A 9,171-nucleotide genomic window follows, 5' to 3' on the forward strand; every position below is an offset into this window, starting at 1 on the left:
ACCAGTCATAAATCAGTGCAATATCAGATGCCAGCAAGTCCTCAAACAGATTTTTAGCAGCGAGTTGTTGTTATGAAATGTAGCCTAAGGGTGGAAGATGAAGTCATCGCTTCTGTCTGAGTCGTAATGGAGTCCAACAGGCTCAGCCCTGCGTTTTCTCATTTGGCTTGGTGTTAAGTGCAGTGTTGAGACTTCAGCCACACCGGACTTTACTAAATAATGCACAGACTCATTTGTGTGTTAATGCCTGTTAATGTGTGCATGTGCTAAAGCATTTTCCTGCCTCCTCTCTTGCTTTCTCCCTCCGCCTTGTTCCTCTGCCTCCCTCTCATGCAGCACACACTGACTGTTATGTAAGCACCCGCTCCATGCACAGGAATGAGGTTTCAGTCTCTTGATGAAAACCTCACGGAGGAGCGTATGTGAAACGCAGTCTAAAGAAACCATATCATGAACATATTTTTTTTAATAGGCATCTCTACAACATTTTAATGCATTTGCTAAAGCTGCGTTATTAATTGATACAAAAAAATGCAATCTTGATTCAAGTATCAATGCATTCGTACAGTTTTGTCTGTTTAACCTTACACAAGTATGATCAGAATGGCCATTCAGATCTGTGTTTACGATTACAATTATGAAACCACTTCAGTCTATATGGAGTGTTTACTAGAGACTGGTAAAAATAGGAACGTTTGTGACTGATCATTTACATAACAAGTGTTTTGGGGGCCTGAAAAAAGACTTTTTTTTTAACTATAAATATTTTTTCATTGTAAACTACAAAAACATGATTTTGTAAAAAAAAAATTGTCCCTTTATGCACAAACATAATACTTGTTCTGTCTATAGGCATATGTAAAGCATGACACCCAAAACAACACTGATGGACTGCAGGATCGTATGTGTGGAAACGTGTAGTGTTATTTTTCTAATTAATATCGCCACCTACTGGCCTGGCATGTATAATACAGTTGTTTCACAGATCTGTGCGGACAGGGATTGTTTGTTTACAAAATATTACAAAAACATTGATGAGAGAGTTCACCCAAAAAATTTAAATTCTGTTATTAATCACTCATGTTTTTCCAAACCTCTGATGGTGGGTTCACACTAGATGTGGATGAAGTGTCAAGGGCGAGTTATTTACATGTTAAGTCAATGCAATGATGCGAACAGACATCCTGAGATGGCGCGAATGATGCGATTTGTCCGAATGAAGCGGCGCTAGTTAGCGTTTTGCGCAATTGACGCGCTTAATCTGAACTTCAGTGGACATTCGCATCGCGGTAACCAGTCATGAGCTGAGTCTAGGGACTCAGACACAGCTCCAAACGAATCGACACTGTTTTTCAGCCTTCATAAAGCACATAAACACAGCTAGTCTCTCAATAAAATCCATGTTAGCCATTTAACAATGAAGCTAGAGTCACTGGGAAGACAGAAACCCCGCCCATGATGTGAATCTACATCTATTGTGAAGTAATTTGACACATGAATGAAGCGAATTTGACGCGCGAATGCAGCAGGTAAACTCAAAATGTTCACACGCCTATTTCCGTGTAAATACCGTGATTTATTCGGGCATTCTGCTTCTGGTGTGAAGTAAATTTGACGCATGAATGAAGCGGATTTGACGCCGTGAATGCAGCGAGTAAACTCAATGTTCACGCGTCTGTTTAATGCGCGAATACCGCGATTTTTTTTTTTTTTTTTTTTTTTTTTTTTTTGCGCATTCCGCGTCTGGTGTGAACACAGCATGAGACCTTCGTTCATCTTTGGAATACAAATTAAGACATTTTAGATGAAATCTGACAGCTCCATCATCCTCCATAGACAGTAATGCTCTCGACTTGCTCAAAGTTCAGAAATGTACCAAAAACATCCTCAAAACTGACCATATGCCTTCAGTGGCTCTATTAGAATATTATAAAGCTACAAGAATGCACTTTTATGTGCACATAAAACGAAAATAACAACTTAATTCAACAAAAGTCATATAGTCTGTCTGTTTTGAGGATGATTTTTGGTATTTTTCTGCACTTTGAACAAGCAGAGCTCTTTGCTGACAATGGAGGGAGCTGTCAGATATAATCTGAAATATCTTCATTTGTGTTCCAAACAAAGGTTTTACAGGATTAAAACAACTTAACATGAGTAATTAACATATTTTCATTTTAGGTGAAATAACCCCAAAGGAAGAAACAATAAATCGTTTTCCTGTATTGTAAACGTACGCTTGTTCAACCACAGTGTTGCTGTGCATTGCAAAAACGAATTAAATCAGAAGTGAAAATTACTAGAGATGCTCCGATCAATCGGCTGGAGATCGCTGATCTGGCCGATCTCATGAACCGATCACATGTATTTGTGTTAGTTGGAGCAATAGATGAGCAAATATTTGAATGACCTTGCATGTACTGTATTTAGGCCTTATTACATATAAAAACCGAAAGAACGTCTGTGTTTTTGACTATATTGCAAGTTCACTAAAACCTGGCTGGAAATTTGACATAAGTAAAACATAAATTTAACCAAGAATATTTAATAATATAACTTATTGTAATATACTTATTGCAATAAACAGTAGTTTATAAGCCTATTTTCTTTTATTAAAGAAGTATTAGATTTATAGGTGTGCATTTTAACTGTTTATGCATCAAATATGCGCTGACGTGTTGAATTCTTCTTCCATCATTTGCAATGTTTCCAAATTGCATTAATTGTCATTTTTCTTACCAATTTTTTTTATTTGTTTTATCTATTTTCTGTAAAGCTGCATCTGACCATGACATGCTCACACCTAAATGGTTGAAAGAAACTTGCTTAAGGGATTATATGCAGCATCCTTAATTTATTCTCTTAGGTAAGGAGAGATCTCCTCTGAAGTACCGTAATTAGAGGGAAAATGTGCTTCATGCATTATAAAGCTTGAAGCATCAGAATCGGTACTCCGTATCGGCCGATCACCATGACAAGGAATCGGTACGCTGTATCGGCTGCAAAATCCTAATCTGAGCATTCCTAAAAATTACAGTTAATAGTTCATATAAAAATACTGAAGTCTGTGTTAATGATCAAAAGCAGTTAAATGACCTCTTTAATGTTAATGCTTTATTCAGTCGTTTAAGAGTTTTGTTCAAAAACACTGATTCATCCAGTCAATTAATCATACACTCATACATTCCCAAATAGATCATTCATAATAAAATATATAAAAAAAGAATTGTTGAAAACAAAATCTGAACCTTTTTATAAAATACATGTTGTATTCAGAATCAGAGTCAGAGTCATGAATACAAAAGCATCATTTTGAGAAAACTGACATCATGTACATTACGTGTGCTATAAGGCCTGCGCAAGTGCTTGTGTTCACTGCTATGTAGAAGAAGGCTTATGTGTAGAGATTATAACATTCCCAACCAACTCTAAAAACTGGACTGACAGTTTAAATTTACTAGGCTGCTTTGACACAATCTACATTGTAAAAGTGCTATAGAAATGAAGATTAATTGAAATTAATTACTTTGCATGCACAAAACCTTTTTCTTTTTTTTAATCATTTTTGCAACTGTGAACAGGGATCATTTCGACATCATTGTTATCTCCAAAAACCTTTCAAAACTATGGGCAAAGCATATACAAATTTTAGTATGTCATTTAAACAATACTCTAAGCATATCAGTTTATCTAGAATCATGCAGCTCGAGCACAAGGGATAGAAAAACTGTCCTACAATCTTAAGCATTTATCGGCTCTTTGATTGTACATTTTGTCAGCTAAGAGATTGGATCTCTCTGTGTGCCATTGTCCTTTTGTTTCTATGCGCTGGGCTCGACTTGCAGCCTGCAGCAGTAGTGAAACCTGATTCTTGAAGTTCAGGGCAGCTCTCCTCCTAGTGTAAAACCAGCTGAGAAATGGGAGCTGGCAGCTTTTAAATCCAGACCCGTGACACTATCAGAAGCAATTAGCCTAGGGATCTGTCCGGCTGATGAACCCTGAGTCTTCAGCACAGATAATGCTAAGAGTTGGTTATATGTTGAAAACAAATCAATTGTGAAAAAGAGAGGCTTCATAGGGTTTACCCAAGCAGGACATTTCGAGTCTAGAACATACTCTTTGGTCCTTGAACGACAGTGACATACATTTATTTAGATATAAATGAAAATCCACTTACTATTTACTCTCCCTAAAATGTTTCCAAACATTTATATAATTCTCTATTCTGTTGAAAGCTTGAAACCTCTAACATTTCATTTATTCATTTTCTTTTCGGCTTAGTCCCTTTATTGATCTGGGGTCGCCACAGCAGAGTGAGCCACCAACTTATCCAGCATTTGTTTTTTTATGCAGCGGATGCCCTTCCAGCTGCAACCCATCACAGAAACACATACACACTTATTCACACACACATACACTACAGACAATTTAGTCTACCCATTTCACCTATACCACATGTCTTTGGACTGTGGGGGAAACCGGAGCACCCGGAGGAAACCCACGCGAATGCAGGGAGAACATGCAAACTCCACACAGAAACGCCAACTGACCCAGCTGAGGCTCGAACCAGCGATCTTCTTGCTGTGAGGTGACAGCACTACCTACTGCACCACTGCGTCGCCACCTCTAAAAATTGACTTTGGTCAAACAAATACTATGTTTTACAAGTGGTTACAAGACTTCAGCTTTCTTCAAAATATCTTTTGTGTTCAACAGAAGAAAAAATTAAAATTAAAATAGGTTTGGAACGAGTAAAGGGTGAGTAAACAATGACAGATTTTCCGTTTTGAGTGAATGATCCTTATCCCAATTTGAAGTCATCATAAATCAAAATGTACTCATCTCAATTTTATATTTACTTCTTGTTATACACAATGTATCTGTACACTTCATTGTTTTATAAAAATTTATTTGCCCCATAAATTTTGATCAAATACCGTATCCTTCCCTCTCTATCGAAAGGACTTTCTTCATTTCCTGGTCACATATACTGTATAGCGAAGGGGCAATTTAACTTGCATTGTCATGGATTTTTTTTTTATAACTTTTTCCTTTCTTTTAATTCTATTGATAATTACTTCTAAATTTCATTATAAAACTATTTGAGACAGTTTATTATGTTTTATTTTTGTGATTTATGTCACCAAATATCTCTTCTGAAGTTAAAATATTGGCATTGAGTTGTCTAAAAATAAATATAACCAATTGAACAATTGTCATTTCATGTATAAATCAGTGTTTCCCAACACTGTTCCTAAAGGCACACCAACAGTACTCATTTTGAATGTCTTCCTATTCAAACACACCTGAATCAACTCATCAGAACATTAGAAGAGACTCCAAAACCTGAAGTTAATTGGTTCAGATAAGGGAGACGTCCAAAATATGTACCTATGTTTGTGTGCCTCCGGGAACAGGGTTGGGAAACACTGCTTTAAATGACAAGATTTATATATGTTTATTTATACACCGTAGTCTACCATTATACAGACTCATAATAGTACATTTTTAAGCATCTATTACAAAAATTTCATATCAGATATAAGCATGTCTACACTGTAAAACCCAAAAAGTTAAGGTAACTCAAACCGATTGCAACAAACCATTTAAGTTCACAAACTAATCCTAATGAGTACTGTGAACTTAATACATTTGAGTAAATGAAGCAATTAGAGCACAGCAAAACCTGATGAATGAGGAGAACTCAAACCAACTGAGTACTGTAAAACCCAATAAGTTAAGGCAACTCAAACCATGTGAACTTACTCTATTTAAGTTGAAGTAATGAGGTATTTAATTAACTCACTGCCTTCAACACTGAGTTCAAAATTTTTCAAATGAGTAGAATTAACTTTCAGTAAATTTTGAGTTAACTACACTCATTTTATTTGATAAAATTCACTGTTGGGTTTTACAGTGTACAGAATAACACATTTTTAACCAAGAGTTAATTCAAGGCTAATTCATGCTGAAATCCTCAATTATAAAACTATATGTAACCCACCCTTCCTACTGCACCCAAGCCGTTCTGAGCTGGGATTGAACCGGCAATTCTTTGCATGGGAGTCGGTTGCTCTAACAAGGAGGCTAAAGGCCATAGTTGGATCGATAGGTTACATGTGGGGGCTCATCCGGGATGGAAGTGAGGTTGAGTGGGGTAAATGTAACAGAGGCCAACTAACGAAGTGCTATGCAGGTAAACCTCTCTCCTCTGACCTCTAAAGATGCTCTTGTGACAAATGCTAGAGGCCATGGGCTGCGTCCGAAACCGCATACTTCCATACTATATAGTACGCTAAAATCAAAATGCGAGCCGAGTGGTATGTCTGAATTCATAGAATTCAAAAATCAGTATGCGAGAAGTACCCGGATAACTTACTACTTCCGGCGAGATTCTGAAGTGTGCATCTCATGCAAGCTGCGCTATCCCATGATGCCCCGTGAGAGAATTCATGAATGGGAATGAAACAACGCAACTGATGCAGGTAGGTCACGTGACGATAACAAAATGGCGGATGTAGTACGTCCGAATTCTATTAATACTTTTCACATTCATACTGTATAGAACGTACTTTTTTTTTTTTAAGATTGATCTTTGGCCTTTATGCGATAGGACAGTAATGAGACAGGAAGCGAAGTTGGAGAGAGAGAGAGAGAGAGGGAGGTAGGGTAGGGAAATGTTTTCGAGCCAGGATTCGAACTCGGGACGCCCTGACGTGATACCGCACCATATGTCGACGCACTAACCACTAGGCTATTGCGCCGACAGAACGTACTTTTCTAACGACCGAGTAGTATGTTTAAATTCAAATGCAGTACCTACTGAGTAGTAGGCGGTTTCGGACACAGCCATGGTCTTTAGCCTCCTTGATAGAGCAACCGACTCCCATGCAAAGAATCACCGTTTCGATCCCAGCTCAGACCGTGTTGGGTGCAGTAGGACCAGTGGGTTACATATATAAAGCAGCTCTGAAATTTCTAACTTGTCGTCTGTTTTATGATAGTTTGATAGTATTGTTGTTGAAACACGTTCTGCTTGAGTAAAGCCTGTGGAGAAAGAGGAGACAGAAGGAGGAAGACAGAGAGATGGAGCTCAGTACGTCTGGCTCATAAATCTTAGCAGGGCCTCTTCAAAATGTGCCATGCAGGTCCGTTGCCTCTCGCTGTGATGACGCAGCACTCGGACTGGGCTTGGCAGGGCTGTTTGGGGGCTGGAGGAGGAGTATAATGGCCGTCTCACTCCTCCCTCACATCTGTTCAATGCGTCGCCACTTAGACACCAGGAAACGCTTAAGGCACCTCATGTTTTATTTTTTATATTTGCTACACACTTAAATATGTAAGCTGTACGTGTACACACAACAGAAAACATCCTTTATATATTTTAGAAATCTAATATTTATCTTGAGCTAACATATAAAATGAAGTGGGCGACGCAGTGGCGCAGTAGATAGTGCTGTCGCCTCACAGCAAGAAGGTCGCTGGTTCGAGCCTTGGCTGGGTCAGTTGGCGTTTCTGTGTGGAGTTTGCATGTTCTGCCTGCGTTCATGTGGATTTCCTCCGGGTGCTCCGGTTTCCCCCACAGTCCAAAGACATCAGCTGCGTAAAACATGTGCTGGATAAGTTGGTGGTTCATTCTGCTGTGGTGACCCCGGATTAATAAAGGGACTAAGCCAAAAAGAAAATGAATATAAAATGAAAGAATTTAAATGAAGAGCGCTTGTTTATGATTTATGTTATGCTAGTTTATGATTTATAAGTTTCAATCTGTATATTTGCATTCACTACTTACTTCTATTTTTTAAAATATATTTATTATCTGTTTTTTGTCCTGTCTCTGTAATGCTGTTGCACTGTAGAAGCTCTGTCACGAAAACAAATTCCTAGTATGTGTGAACATACCTGGCAATAAAGCTCTTTCTGATTCTGATTGTTTTTGTGATGTTCCAGAAGCTTCTGTTGATTTGGCAGATGCTGCGTTAATGACACTGAAGGTCTCACTCATTTCCTTTTGCTGCTCTGCTCTTCACTGTCATTTATTAGGATTTTTTGTTTCTTGATTTTTCTCCATGTTTCTCTCCTCTTTGTGTGTCCTGCTTTATTGCATTTTGTTTGTCACTTACTCTGCATCACTCTTTAAAATCTCTCTCTTTCTCTCCCTCTGCTATTCTTTTTCTTTGTTTTCAAATTGTTATTGATATAGTATATACTAGGGCTGTAGATATTGGAAAAATCAGTTGTTGCAATATTTCGTTTTGCTGCAATATATATTGCATTATGAATATAGATATAATTCACCAGAAGAGATTTTATTAATGTAGATAAACTGGGATGATCAAGTCTTTTTCTGTGCAGTGCATCTGCATAAATTACAAACATATAAAGCAAAAATAAGTTAAATAAACAGAAATTGAACAATCAAACGCAAAATAACATCGTCGTCATTGTTTAAATAATAAGAATAAAATTTATGAGCAACATCACACTCATAGCATTGCCATATGGCTGTATATCGGCACTGGTGGGAGGCGTGCGTTTCTTGCCAGTGATGATATACAGCCATATTGCACTGCTACGAGTGTGATGTTGCGTTTATACAACAGTTCGACAGCATAATTGTGTGTATAAAAAAGAAAATCAAGCACGGGGAGTCTAAAAATCCTTTTGTACGAGGAACTTCTTTGTTCAACCATTTACATACAGCAGCTGACTTCAGAACAGCAGAAACCATTGCTACCTCACAAACGTCACTTTAGAGCTAGTATTTGAATGATTGTCTAGCTAGCATAATGTCTAATATGATGACAAAATAAGTGGTTTTGTTGAAATTTTAAGATTATACGGCTGAACAGCATGAAATGCTATCAGTCTAGAGACATTTTCCAGTAATTCTCTGTTGCAATTGGGATATCACAATAATTAACCCCTTGCCTGTTTTCTAATGATTTGATCAGCTATAGTTTGAAATCACGCTGTTTTTCTCCTCCAACGGCTTATTATGCGCTCTCTGTCGCCCTCTAGTGACGGAATGTCAACTGTCTTTGTGCTGCTCAATGACAGGCTAATAGATGCCGACTCGCTGTCTCTCAGAAATTATAAATATTTAAAATAGGCACTATTTATAAATAAACTGCATAGTTACAATCTAAACTGCTACATTCTCGCCTAAAA

At 37.7% G+C, this 9,171-nt stretch overlaps 1 protein-coding gene across 1 annotated transcript in view; it reads left to right on the forward strand.

Moving 5' to 3' along the window:
• The window catches only part of scn8aa (sodium channel, voltage gated, type VIII, alpha subunit a), a 96,061-nt gene that overhangs the window by 14,749 nt on the left and 72,141 nt on the right, over positions 1 to 9,171 (forward strand). The gene's annotated exons all lie outside the window — the stretch shown is intronic.

The sequence above is a fragment of the Danio aesculapii genome, chromosome 23 (assembly GCF_903798145.1).
Source record: "Danio aesculapii chromosome 23, fDanAes4.1, whole genome shotgun sequence".
NCBI lineage: Eukaryota > Metazoa > Chordata > Actinopteri > Cypriniformes > Danionidae > Danio > Danio aesculapii.